This window comes from Rutidosis leptorrhynchoides, chromosome 2, assembly GCF_046630445.1.
Source record: "Rutidosis leptorrhynchoides isolate AG116_Rl617_1_P2 chromosome 2, CSIRO_AGI_Rlap_v1, whole genome shotgun sequence".
Classification (NCBI taxonomy): Eukaryota; Viridiplantae; Streptophyta; class Magnoliopsida; order Asterales; family Asteraceae; genus Rutidosis; species Rutidosis leptorrhynchoides.
The window spans coordinates 143,395,626-143,410,614 of record NC_092334.1 but is presented as its reverse complement, the minus strand read 5'-3'; the positions used below and the strand labels follow the sequence as shown (position 1 = coordinate 143,410,614).

At 39.6% G+C, this 14,989-nt stretch overlaps 1 pseudogene; it reads left to right on the top strand.

The window, feature by feature from the left end:
* Positions 1-236: 236 nt before the first annotated feature.
* Positions 237-10,009, top strand: LOC139894396 (G-type lectin S-receptor-like serine/threonine-protein kinase At1g67520; annotated as a pseudogene).
* Positions 10,010-14,989: the final 4,980 nt, after the last annotated feature.

The window sequence follows — 14,989 nt, the reverse complement described above, 5'->3', positions numbered from 1 at the left end:
ATTTGAAAGTTTTTTTTGCTTGTTGTTTAGCTTAAATTTTCTCAAGGGACTAATTATACATGTAGGTATAGTCAATAGACCAAAGGATAAATTTGTAGTTTCCTCCTAACTTCCATGTGGATATTACAGTAGAAGATTAGATTATGTGGTTCTGTATGACTTTAGTCATCAACATCCAACCCAAACACACTTGTGTATAACTTGACCAGGTCAATATGGTGGACTTAATAGTCAAGCAACATCTCAAATGAAAAAAAACAAACTTACTTCACCTCTTCTGCAACTCTGGATTAATTAATCAGTTCAAACAAAAAGTTTCTTTTATTTAATTATTCAAACATGTATTCTTTATCACCACCATCATCATCATCATCATCTCTGACCTTATTCTTCTTCTTTTACTTGTACTTATCTACTGGTATATCATACTCTCTGTACTTTGTACTACACACACACACACACAAAAACTTATACATATTTTACAGTGTATTCTGAATACAATTTTGTTAAAATTTGCAGGAACGGTAGGGAGCGTTATTACATTTGTCAACAACTGTGGCTTCACTGTTTGGCCAGGAATCTTCAGCACCAGAGACTCCGGCAGTGCAGATTTCAACAAAACTGGATTCGAGCTCACCGAGGGTGATTCACTCTCACTTGAAGTGCCAGATGTATGGACTGGCCGTTTCTGAGGCCGAACAGGTTGCAACATGTCCAATAACGGGTCATTGTTGTGCACGACAGGTGACTGCACGGGCCAAATAGAATGCAAAGGAAGATTATACAAACCACCCGTTACTCTCGCCGAGTTCATTTTCAATGTTAATGGGGAACAGGACTATTATGATGTCAGTCTAGTTGATGGTTTCAACTTGCCTATGCTAATTGAGGCAAGTGGTGCGTCCGGTTCAGGGTTACGTAGTTGTGCCAAAACGGGCTGCATCGATGACTTAAATACACAGTGCCCTCTCGAACTGAGAGTTGAAGGTGGATGTAGTTCTGCTTGTCAGGTGTTCCAAACACATGAGTATTGTTGTACTGACTCTTTTGGAGCACCGTTTACGTGCAAAGAAACTGCATATGCTCAGTTTTTTAAATCGGCTTGCCCGAGATCCTATAGCTTTGTATATGATTCTACAAGCAGTACATTTGTGTGCAGTAATTCTGATTACATTATAAGGTTTTGTCCGGCTCCAGATTCATTTTCAACGATTAAACCTGGAGTTCTACTCGACTCCTCCGACCAGCTAGTTTCCAGTGGTGGAAATTTCACATTGGGGTTCTTTGATCAAGATTACGGCTATTTGGGAATTGGGTACACGAGAGATACAGAATCGAGGAAAGTATGGACAGCTAACCCTAATGCGGCGATAAAGTTTGTCAACCATGCGTTGTCTGTTGACCCGAAGACTGGAAACTTGATCATTACTGCAGGACAGAGTACCCTGATGAATATTACTGATATTCGAGCTGGTTTGAACCCCAACGTGACTGCAACTCTTTAAGACAATGGTAATTTTCGGTTGATTAACGCAATGAACAAAAAGGTTTTGTGGCAGAGTTTTGATCATCCGACGAATGTGCTTTTACCGGGTATGAAGCTTGGGTATAACTTAAAATCAGGGCAGAATTGGACATTAACTTCTTGGTTGAGTGATAAAATCCCAAATTCAGGTGCTTTTACGTTAAGCTGGGAGTCTCAGAGATTATTGATTCGAAGAAGAGGTGAACCATACTGGACTAGTGGAAATTATTTGAATGATCAAACATTCCAATATATGTTTGCATTAAACGGGCCAGGTAGCCAAACACGTTATAATCTCAGTTCCGTTTACAGAAATGAAGAGCGTTATTTTAGCTACGAAGGTACTAATTCTGATTCACCTATGTGGATTTTGACACCAAATGGACAAATTAGAGATGGTGATAATTCTGTTGTATGGACCCCTGAGTTTTGTTATGGGTTCAATTCAAGTAATGGATGTGTACAACAGTCTACTTTGCCTCAATGTAGGAGAGAGGGTGACGGTTTTAGTGAAAAGAATGGAGATTTTGTTCCGGATTTGACAACGAGTGTTATTGATAATAACTCGTTTTTAAGCATTAGCGACTGCTTCAATAAGTGCTGGAGTAGTTATCTTTGTGATTAATAAGTGCTGTGTGGAGTATAATAGCAGTACTACCATTGGAACTGGCTGTGTTATTTGGACTGGAAGTAATATCTTTGTGATTAATCCACGTGACGACTCTACGTTAAAGTATGTGATTAACCAAATGGCAATCAATCCAAGTACAGGTATTAATGTTTACTTCCACTTAGTTTTGCTATAGCTTTGAATCTAAACAATTCGATATGCAGGAAACGAGAAGGGAAAAAGCATGAAATGGGCATGGATAGTTATTGGTGTTGCCATTCCTTTGATTATAATCTGTTTGGGGCTTTTATGGTTTATAAAGAAGAGAAAGTGTAAGTGAGCTTATGTTATAGTTGTATTAGTTGCTAATCTTTTTAAAGTACTTATATTGATGATACTTATTATAGAGCACGCGAGGCGAAAGAGAGATGAATATTTTCTTGAGTTGACGGCTTCTGAAAGTTTCAAGAATATACACGAGCTCGAAAACATTGATGGGAAAGGAAATAATGTATTATTATTTCGTTTTGCGTCTATTATGATGATTTCGCCGATGAAAATAAGTTAGGTCAAGGTGGTTTTGGACCGGTTTACAAGGTAGCTAGCCTTCATATAGACTTGTTTGGTTCTTGCAATTGTACAGTAATCTGACTAAATAAAATACTCGTATGTAAGGATCGTATAGCCCAAACACAATGTCCTGCAATATAAGCCCAAGAGTCCATCCTTATTCTAAAACCAATTGGTAATAGAATGACTTTCCCTTAGACTTATATACATACATTTGTTTTTGTTCCATGACCGATGTGGGACTTTGGTTTGCACCCTAACAAACCTCCCCTCAAACCCAAGTCCATCTAGGCCTCCCCTCCAACGATAGTTCGGATCCAACCTTTACCGTCGCCAACTCGGAACTCTCAACCTGGTGGGAGGGCAGGGAGATTTCGATACAAGGCTTCCAGGATCAACTCATCGTGCTAGGGTCCCCTCGAACGAGAGCTGGGTCCACTCATCGCTGGCAACACCGAGGGATGAGCCACGTCACACCGTGCGCTCAGGGGTGCGTCCTACTGCGCCGTCCACCACATCGGGGCTATGGCCCAGCTCTGATACCAGTTTGTTGTGATTAGCGCACTTTCAAGACCCGAGAAATTAATAGAACAATTTAAGCAATAAATTAAGACACAAGAATTTTACGTGGTTCGGTGTGAGGCCTAGTCCACGGGCGGAAGCAGAGATGGATTTTACTAACAAATATGGAAAACCCGAGGTTACAATGTATCACTCTAATCTAGGCTCCGAAAATACTAACAACGTATTTGGACCACTCACTAGATTATAACACTCCCCTCGTAACTCACTCGTATAGAATTTTGATTAACAATTATATACTCTCTCTATTCTCTAAGACTTCTTACAAGTACAAGACTAATTTTAACTCTTTCACTTTTTTAGATGGATGATGTCTAAATGAACAAATCATCATTTCTATTTATAGACAATAAGAGGAGGTGCCAAACAATTCAATTTTAACTTGAATTGATATGTCATTGTAGGATTGTAGGCTTCTTGATTATTCTTGCATGTTGTAAAACAAGTAGTCCACAAAATGCTTTTTACTTCCTACAATCTTTGACTCATTGCAAGGCAATTTGGCCATTTGGTTGGTAGATGACAACTTGCAAATACAAATTGGAATTGAGTTATTTCAACGTCCAACAAATCTCCACCTTAACGAACATTCCATTCTTTGCTATCCGTTCTCAACCTCCGCTATCTGCCACAGCCCTTTCGGGCTCATCACTTTCTTCGAACGCCAACCAAGTTCAAACAATGTTCGAACTTGTTTGTAGTAACTGGTTTAGTCAACATATCTGCCGGATTATCAGCCGTACCAATCTTCTTGACAATTACAACTCCTTTAGATATGACTTCACGAATAAAGTGATACCGTACATCAATGTGTTTGGTTCTCTCATGATACACTTGATTTTTAGTCAAATGTATGGTGCCCTGGTTATCACAATGCACCACAGTTTCATCCTGTTGCAAACCCAGATCACCAACCAAACCCCTCAGCCACTTTGCTTCTTTCACACACTCGGTCATAGCCATGTATTCCGCTTCAGTTGTCGACAAAGCAACCGTCGATTGTAATGTTGCTTTTCATTTAATAGCACATCTTCCGAGAGTAAAAACATAACCAGTCTGAGACCTACTCCGATCTAAATCACCAGCATAGTCTGAATCAACGTATCCGGTAATATTAGTATTACCACCGCTACCAAATACTAAGCCAATATCAGTTTTCCCTCTAAGGTACCGAAGAATCCATTGCACCGCTTTCCAATGAGCTTTCCCTGGATAATCCATATATCTACTCACCACGTTTACCGCCTGTGCAATATCCGGTCTAGTACATACCAGGGCATACATGATGCTACCCACAGCACTAGCATATGGAACATGTGACATATGCTCCACCTCTTTCTCAGTTTCCGGTGACAACGCCGATGAAAGTTTGAAATGTGCAGCAAGTTGAGTACTAACCGGTTTGGAGTTATCCATCCCAAAACGCTGAAGAACCTTCTCAATATATTTCTTTTGTGACAAATACAATTTTCCTTCACGTCTATCTCTGATAATCTCCATTCCCAATATCTTCTTAGCTGCACCCAAATCTTTCATCTCAAACTCACTTTTGAGTTGAGATTTTAACTGATCGATCTCAGACATGTTTTTCGAAGCAATCAACATATCATCCACATATAATAGTAAATAAACGTACGAGCCATCAGGAAGCTTCTTGTGATATACACAACTATCATAATCACTCCGTGAGTAAGATTTACTAGTCATGAATACGTCAAACCTCTTATACCATTGTCGAGGTGATTGCTTCAAGCCATATAATGACTTTTTCAGCAAACAAGCATAATCTTCCTTTCCTTTGACTACAAATCCCTCTGGCTGGCGCATAAAGATCCGTTCCTCCGACTCACCATGTAAGAATGACGTCTTGACATCTAGTTGCTGCAGCTCCATATCAAGTAAAGCAATCATGGCAAGTAATACGCAGATAGAGGTATGCATTACAACCGGTGAGAAAACTTCATTAAAGTCAACTCCCTCTCTCTGTGTAAAGCCTTTTGCTACAAGACGTGCTTTGAACCTTTCATCTTCTACACCCGGAATTCCGTCCTTCTTTTTGAAGATCCATTTGTATCCAACAATCTTCTGACCTTTAGGCGGTTTCATTAGCTCCCACGTATGATTCTTATAAAGAGACTCCATCTCTTCATTCATAGCTATAGACCACTTTGCAGATTCTGGGCCACTAATAGCTTCACGATATGTAGCAGGTTCTTGGACCTCTATATCTTCTGCCATACTCAGGGCATAAGCTACCAAATCTGCATGCCTGAACCGTTATGGTGGTTTTATTGCTCGTCGTTCTCTATCTCTTGCTAGATTATAATTCTGTAGATCATGTTGCTCATCTGACTGATCTTCTGGTGTCATTTGATCAACACCAGAGTCATGTACGTCTTCTACAATGGGCTCGACAAGAGTATTTTGTACTACTCCTTGTGGAACTTCTATTTCTTGCTCCACCTGCTCTTCAACTTCACGATCTTTTCTAGCAACTACTTGTTCCTCCTCTGTCTTTTTCAACATAGCAGACTCATCAAATGTCACATCCCTGCTGATGAGAAATCGGGATGATTTACCATCAGGGCACCACAATCTATAACCCTTCACCCCATCTGCATACCCTAGAAATATGCATCTCTTAGCCCTCGGCTCAAGTTTACCATCTTTCACATGAGCATAAGCGGGACAACCAAAAATCTTCAAATCACTATAACTTGCAGGGGAACCTGACCATTTCTCCAAAGGAGTTTGACAATCAATTGCCGTTAATGGAGACCGATTTACCAAATAACAAGCTGTGTTGATAGCTTCAGCCCAAAATATATTTGGTAATTTTGCATTTGAGAGCATACACCTCGCTCGCTCAAGGAGCGTTCTATTCATCCGTTCTGCAACACCATTCTGTTTTGGTGTAAACCGCACTGTGTGGTGTCTCACAATTCCTTCGTTCTTGCAGAACTCATTGAATTCGCCTTTGCAGAATTCCAGTCCATTGTCAGTTCTTAAGCGCTTGATGAACTTTCCAGTCCGCTTCTCTATCATCATCTTCCATTGCTTGAAATTGACAAAGACTTCATCCTTACGTTTAAGGATATAAACCCACACTCTTCTCGAATAGTCATCAATAAAGGTTAACATGTATCTCGCACCACCTTTTGAAGGAACAGGAGACGGACCCCAAAGATCTGAATGGATATAATCCAAAGTACCTTTCATCCTGTGAACGGATACACAGTGCTCGCAGAATTCCAATCTTCCGATATTCTGAACACACAGCAAACCTCGTTTACTAAGCTCCATCATTCCTCTCTCGCTCATGTACCCAAGGCGCATGTGCCATAACTTCGTGGTATCTACATCTTTAGCCGATGAAGAAACTCCAGCTGCACCAGTAACCGTGCTACCCTTTAACAGGTAAAGGCCATTACACATTTCACCTTTCATTACGACAAGTGCACCTTTTGAGACTTTTAATACTCCACCTCGAGCTCGATAATCGCAGCCGATGGAGTCCAACGTACCTAAGGAAATAAGATTCTTTCTCAATTCTGGAACATGCCTGACATCTGTCAAAGTCCTTACCGTGCCATCATACATCTTGATTTGGACCGCTCCTATTCCAACAACCTTACAAGCCACATTGTTTCCCATAAGGACTTTACCACCATTTATTTCTTGATAGGTGGTAAACCAATCCCTAATAGGACACATGTGATAAGAACAACCTGAGTCAAGAATCCACTCGTCACTCAAGCAGCCATCGGTAACACTAAGAACATTTGCACCATCAGAATCGTTTTCTGCAACCGCGGCAACTTTATTGGCTCCCGCTGCATTCCAATTCTCTCTTTTTCCTTTTAAGTCTGGACAGTCTCTACGCATGTGCCCTTCCTTGTGACAATTATAACACTTGATCTTTCTAGATCTTGGTTTCGATCTAGAACGACCTTTGTTGTTACTACTTGATGCTCTATCATTACTTCTTCCTCTCACCACCAAACCATTTACACTTTCTTCCACATAATCCGTCGAAGATTTCTTCCTTAACTCAACAGAGTTCAAGGTAGATTTGGCATCCTCCATGGAAATAGTATCTTTACTATATAGTAGAGTTGTAACCAAATACTCCTATGATTTTGGCAAGGAACATAAGAAAATTAATGATTGATCTTCATCGTCAATTTTCACACCAATATTATTCAAGTCCAAAATTATTTTATTGAACTCATCGATGTGATCATTTAATAAACCTTCTTTCACCCGAAGAGTATACAACCGTTGTTTCATATACAACCGGTTCGTGTCACTCTTAGTCATATATAGAGATTCTAGCTGTTTCCAAAGTCCATCCGGTGTGGTTTCTGCCGCAACTTCTCCAAGCACACAATCGGCAAGATTTAGAATAATCATGCCGTGTGCCTTTTCCAGAAGTTCATCCTTCTCTTCATCTGTCAACTTTTCGGGTAGATGTTGTCTCCCTTTAAAAGCTAACAAATAACCTTGTTGGCTCAGTAGAGCCCGCATCTTCATTCGCCAAAGACCAAAATCGTTCTAGCCATTAAATTTCTCTACGTCGGACCTTATTATCGTCATCTGACTTTTGTTGATCTACCTTTGACATACTTCCTATCTCTACCCTTGATCCAAGGTAGCCCACAAGAGGTTTCCTACCCGTATCGTCCAGACGAAGTGATAGGAGGGGATTCGGTCCTCTTGACTTGCTGCTCAGTAGATTCGCAAATGGATTCTGTTTAGAGCAACCTAGTAGAAGGGTTCACTGATCTCATATGATAATCTGAACTCAAAAGCTAGTGTATTTTGTCTTACTTTATAGTCGAGGAGGCATTCTTCCGGATTAGAGGGAGCTCTTTCTCCCAAGGCGGGATATTCTTTTAGTATTTTTTTTAAAAAGGTCCATCCTCAAGAATGGCCTAAGATGGTCAGAAGCATTCCTAACAATGCTTGCCACAGCGGAATACTCTGGAAAAACGGGTCACCATTTCGCGAAAATATGGTCCAAAGAATCTTGATAGTAGTTCCATGAACAATCCATTGCGGGATATCAAAGAGTCAAACAGGTTATTCGATGCAGCGAATTCGAAAGCAGGAGATTCTCTGGCTCTGATACCATTTGAAAGGATCGTATAGCCCAAACACAATGTCCTGCAATATAAGCTCAAGAGTCCATCCTTATTCTAAAACCAATTGGTGATAGAATGACTTTCCCTTAGACTTATATACATACATTTGTTTTTGTCCCATGACCGATGTGGGACTTTGGTTTGCACCCTAACATCGTATGATGTTATTAAAACATGGAAAACTAAGTGATGGGCGAGAAATTGCAATAAAAAGGCTCTCAAGAACCTCAGGTCAAGGACTTGTGGAATTCAAGAATGAACTTATTCTTATAGACAAACTTCAACACACAAATCTTGTTCGAGTTATTGGTTGTTATATTCACAGGGATGAAAAAATGTTAATTTACGAATATATGCCTAACAAAAGCTTGGATTTTTTTCTCTTTGGTAGGAATCCTTGTAACATAAGTACACATTATATATGTTGATATTTATTCATGATACATTCATTAAATTTTCTTGCAGATGAAAATAGGAAGGCAGAGCTAGATTGGCCCAAAAGATTCAACATCATTGAAGGAGTTGCTCAAGCATTGTTATATCTTCATAAATATTCAAGAATGCGAGTTATTCATAGAGATTTAAAAGCCAGTAATATTCTTTTAGATGAGAATTTGAACCCAAAAATTTCTGATTTTGGTTTGGCAAGAATTTTCAAAGAGAACGAAACCGAAGTAATGACTAACAGGGTGGTTGGAACATAGTAAGTTATTTTTTATTCAAGACCATACACAGTTATATCTTCATAGTCATTTCATCTTCAGAATCTTAAGTGTGAAATTACAAGAAGCACCATTCAAATCGCAGATACATATATATTAATTCGTTATCAATAATATTTAATCCTATATATTTCTTGACTTATGTAAAATTTGTTGTGTTCAGTGGTTATATGTCTCCTGAATATGCAATGGAAGGGACTTTCTCCATTAAGTCCGATATCTTCAGCTTTGGTGTATTGATCCTAGAAATTGTCAGTGGAAGAAAAAATAGTAGTTTCGTTCATCTTGATCGTACATTCAATCTGATTAGTTATGTAAGTGTACTAACAATTCTTATAAAAGCATCTTTAACATATACTAATATGCATATAATGTTTTGTAGAAGACCGAAAGTACCTTACTTTCAGCGAGTCCAATTGGCTTATGCTATGGAAATATTATTATTATTATTATTTAAGAGAATGTTTATTATTATTAATGATTTAGGCATGGGAGCTATGGCAACAAGAAAATATATCGGAGTTGAAGGATCCAAAAATCGAAGATACATTTGTTGTACAACAACAGTTCTTGCGGATTGTTCATGTCGCTCTTTTGTGTGTCCAAGAAAGTCCAACGGATAGACCAACGACATTAGATATGACCTCCATGCTTCTCAATGACACTATCTCGCTACCCACGCCAAATAGACCAGCATTCGTCATTGGCAAAGTGGAGTCAAAGTCAACTTCGGTAGAAAAGAAAGATGTTTCCGTGAACAATATGACCATAACCGTTATGAGCGGTAGATAGGGTACGAGCATGGGATATAATCTTATTGATATATAACTTTCTTATTTGGAATAATAGTTTTGAAATGCCTTTGTAATTTTATTAAATTTGATTTGATTAACTTGGTAAACTGTCTATTAAATACAATAAACTATATTAGATTAGATTACTTAATTAATCATATAGGAAATATTTTGATCATACATATTTTTACCATAGGGTTAATATGCATGTTCAATACGCAATTGGGGGGGGGGGGGGGTTTAAGGATCTTAGAACAAGGCTCTCCGGTCCGGCTACCGTGAATAACCCTGACTGACATGATGATGTCGGCGGGGTGGTCAAGTGATTAAGTCCACCTTCGATAATAGTCGTTGATTGGAAGTCCCCATATAAGGCTGTAGGTGCTAGTCGACAAAGAACTAACCTGTTAACCTTGAGAAGATGAGAGATGATGCTGGTTACGTAAGATGTGTGATTAATGATTGTTACGTAATGTGGTTGTCCCTTAGAATGATAATTAGGGTTTGTATATATAGGCAAACCCTAATTCTAGAACCATCCGAGATGATGGTAATCCCTTCCATAACCAACTCCCCGAATCACGGATATAATTATGGAAAAGATACTTACTTGAGGACCAAGTAACCGCCGTACTGGGAACAAAGGCATTCGATACGAATCCGTATGACGCATACCGCATACAAAGTATACGCATACGCATGCGCGCGAGTGCCCGCATACGTATGTATTGCGCATGCGGGTTGTGGTATCATTATGTCCCCCCAGTTTGATGTTATATGACGCAAGACATATGATATCAAACTATTAAGCGAAAAGGAAAAAACAAGAAAACGGCTAGCATTTAATTTTCTACGTGCGTTTCGAGGGCATTAAATGCCTATCACTGTCGCAGAAGCCCATTCGGCTGACAAGACGTAAAGTGGCAGTTGGCAGGCACGTGTGAGCCACGCGCTCAACACAGGGCACAGCTAATTGACACCCACGCGCGTGCAAAAAATATCAATCGTTGATTCCGTTACACGTGTACAGCCACGATGAAACCCGTTGCACCCCATGACCCCCAATTTGCACTATAAATAGGTCTGTTTCACCCACATTTCCATTTTTCTGCATCAAGCTTCTCCAATACGCTGCTTATTTAAATTCCGATCAAAATCCAAACATTCCGGCCAACTTCTAAAGGTTAGTTGTTCTCCGATTACTTATAGAAAATGACTAAGGCTAACGAGACTTACGTAGATAGCGTAGTGTCGGTAATAGAGCAACAGCATATAGATTCATTAGTTAAACAGTACCCACCGTTAGCACAGTATAACCCGCTGCCTCCCCAGTCTAATCAACGTGCCCACAAACCACCGGAGAACAAGGTAGCTATATATGAGCATGCGTTTAAGCATGGCAATTTTAGGGTGCCACCTTCTGACTTCTTTTTAGGCGTTCTAGATCATTTCGACGTAGGACTAGGGCAATTACACCCTTACGCAATAGGGAAAATAGTGCTGTTTGAGATGTGGTGCGTTGCACTAAACAAGGTACCATTAGTGAAGGTATTCTGTCATTTATACCGCCTAACCAATCATCATAAGTCGTGGTTTACTTTCTTCGCCCGTCAGAACTTCACAAAAACCCCCAAATCGAACGTGGGTCACTGGAAAGAAACCTTCTTTTTTATTGACCAATCTGTTGTGGGATCCACCTTTCCGCAAACACTTGTCTGGTGCGAAAGCATGGCTAAGGATGTGAACAAAACCCCCGTCCTTGATGACGAGGAAACGAAGTTGTTAGTGGAGTGCGCTAACGCACAGCTTGTGCACCGATCATATGGGAATGTTATGCTGCGGTTGGGAAGGATATCCGCGCACTGGCCATGGGAGAACATGCGTCCAGCCATAATCGCGCCGAATGGCAAGGGTAGGAATAGTATAAATGCATATGAATATATAACCGCTAGCGTATACGTACATGTTTTAATATTGCGCATATGTTTGCAGAGATGAATATGAAGAAAGTGCTTACCGCGGAGGAGATTGCGGCCATCTCTTTCCGCAAGCAAAATATAAACGAACCTCTGGAGCAAGAGAGGACTGGGGAGAACGAGGTGACGGCTCCCGCTACCTCGGCCAATAAGCGCAAGGAAACCGAAGCTCCCTAAAATAAACAACAGAAGAAGAAGAAGCTAACTCCCTAACAAAAGGAGAACATGCGGAATGACAACTTTGTCCCCGTCGATCCAGCATCCGCAGATCTTCCTCCTCCCATCACCGGTAAGCATCTCTTTTTCTTTCGTAAGCACCGTACGATTAACTTCATGTGCTAACAAGTTACTAATTTGCAGAGCCTATTGAGGAGACGCATCAGATGCCGCCGCAGGCAAATCCGGACCTTGAGGCTACCGCCACGTCCAGGGACAGGGCGATACACCTTGACTCCGATTCTACACCAGTCCCTCCACACGGTAGCTTTCGATTGGCAAACCTGGCGCATCTCACCCAGTCCTCCGCCGAAAATGCCGCAGAGCAGTCCGCCTTTCTGTAAAATATTTTTCCTGCTGAATTCCGCGAGCAACTCGCTGCACTGCCCTTCAACCAAGCGCACAACGGCTTTGTCCAAAACGGCCTTGTGTTCTTTGGCATGTTTGCGGATCAAGCCCGTCGCTCCACTAACCTATACCAAGTGGCCGTGCGGAAAGAAACGGAGCTTGGATTGCTGCAGGCAGGGGTAGATCAGGTTAAAAAAGATAGGGATGCCGTGAAAGAGGCGCGCAAGGCGGTGGAGGTGACTGCGGCAGAAACAAAAAATGCGCTAATCGAGGAAAGGAAAAAGAACCGCGAACTGGTGGGGGCGGTTGACCAGGCTAAGGGGGAGACTGAGCGCCTGTGGTTGGAACTGGAAAGGGTGCACAGGGAGATGGACGATGCGGTGACTGGCCGCGAGCTGGCGGAGGCAGACTTGTCAAAGCTTCGCACCTCCCTTCCTGTCATCGCGCAGAAGGTAATGGACTCGGGGCCCGTCACCGAAAAGTTCAACGCCTACGTCGATGCAGTGAAAGAGCATGACCGCAACAAGGTGTTGCTTGAGGTGATCAAAGGCTGCGACCTCACGCTACCATACCCTGAAGTTGTGCGAAAAAATTTGAAAGAGGCTACAGCTGAGGCGCTCCTAGAAGCGGAGCAGGCCATCCAGTCTATCCCGATCCCCTTAATAGATGCTTTCACTGCGGATTCCAATATGCCAATTGATGGGTTTCTCAAGGAGGATTTTTAGATTTAGCTTGTAACCGTTCGCGCCGTAATTCCTATGCTTAGGCAGGCAATTGTAAATACAATTTTTGGGCCCTAAGTCCCGTGTTGGGCAGGCACTTGAAACAATTTATTTGTAATATCTTAGTTTATATTATATATTAATGTTATGCATGCGTTATCTATTAATTGTTTATATATCGCGAATCAGAACAAAAGATGAACTGCATGCCTATGCGCATAGTTAACAAAACTCATGCGCATACGCAGGTACTGCGTAAAATAAACCAACATTTTAGCAATTTTACCTTTAACAATTTAGACTTAAAAGCTAATGAGTTATTGATGTGTCATGTGCTAGAGGTGCACTTTAGCTGTATGGTAAGCAACGCAACTAAAAACAAACCAATGCTTTTATACTTAAGAGTTCTGATGTGCGTAGAGGTGTATACGAAATAGTTATATTTTTACTACAAAATACTATTAAATACGATACAATTTTACACAAGTTATTTATTTATTTATAGAGTGGATATACCTAAACCTTGCTACAACACTTATAGGCAGTGTACCTAATCGTACAATAGTTTAGTTTCGAGTAAGTCCGGTTCGTTCCACAGGGAGCTAGCCAAGTTTAACGCTATATTTTTTAAAAACTATATTTGTATATAAATATATATATATATATATATATATATATATATATATATATATATATATATATATATATATATAAATAAGTAGTTTTATTATTATAAAAGGGGGTTTTTACCGTTTAATGACCGGTTTGTCGATTTTAAAACTTAAGTCGCAGTTAAAACCTAATGTAAAATATTAAAAATAAATATAACTTAATTTTAAGCGTAAAGTAAATAACGATAATGAAATTGCGATAAATAAAAGTGCGATAAATAAAATGACGATAAATAAAATTGCGATAATTAAAAATTACGATAATTAAAATGACAATAAATTAAAGTGCGATAATTAAAAGTGCAATTAAATATGAAATAAAGGAATTATGCTTATTTAAACTTCCGTAATCATGATGTTTGATGTGTTGATTTTAGTTTATTACCATGGGTTAATTGTCCCTTGTCCTGGATTATTCAGTATGTCTATCTGGTTTTTGTCCATAACAGTCCATCAGTCATAAATATAAAGTGCGAGTGTCCTCGTCAAATTATCCTTATATCCGAAGTCAAATATTCCAACTAATTGGAGACTTAAACTATAATTACACCAATTTTCCTTGTATATAATTCACCCATGTTTTAATAAGTCCATTAACTATTAATCCATTCTGTCCGGTTAAATGAACGATTATTAGTACTTATAAATATCCCGCCCATCGTGTCCGATCGAGTGTATGTGGTTATTTATAGGTACGTCCAATTGTAAATCTTTATATTAAATTAACAAACTGTCATTTAATTAAACAAATATAAAGCCCATTAATAGCCCATAGTCCAATTTCCACAAGTGTCGTTCTTTTGTCCAAACCCCAATTATGGTACAAAGCCCAATTACCCCGTCTTAATATTTTAGCCCAACATCATGATTACTTCGGCTTAAATAAGCATCATAATAACTTAGCTATGAGACATTAATTTAAAAAGGTTGAACATAACTTACAATGATTTATAATAGCGTAGCGTTACACGGACAGAATTTCGACTTACACACTTACAACATTCGCTAACATACCCTTATTATTATTAAAATTAAAATTAAAATTAAAATTATAATATATATATATATATATATATATATATATATATATATATATATATATATATATA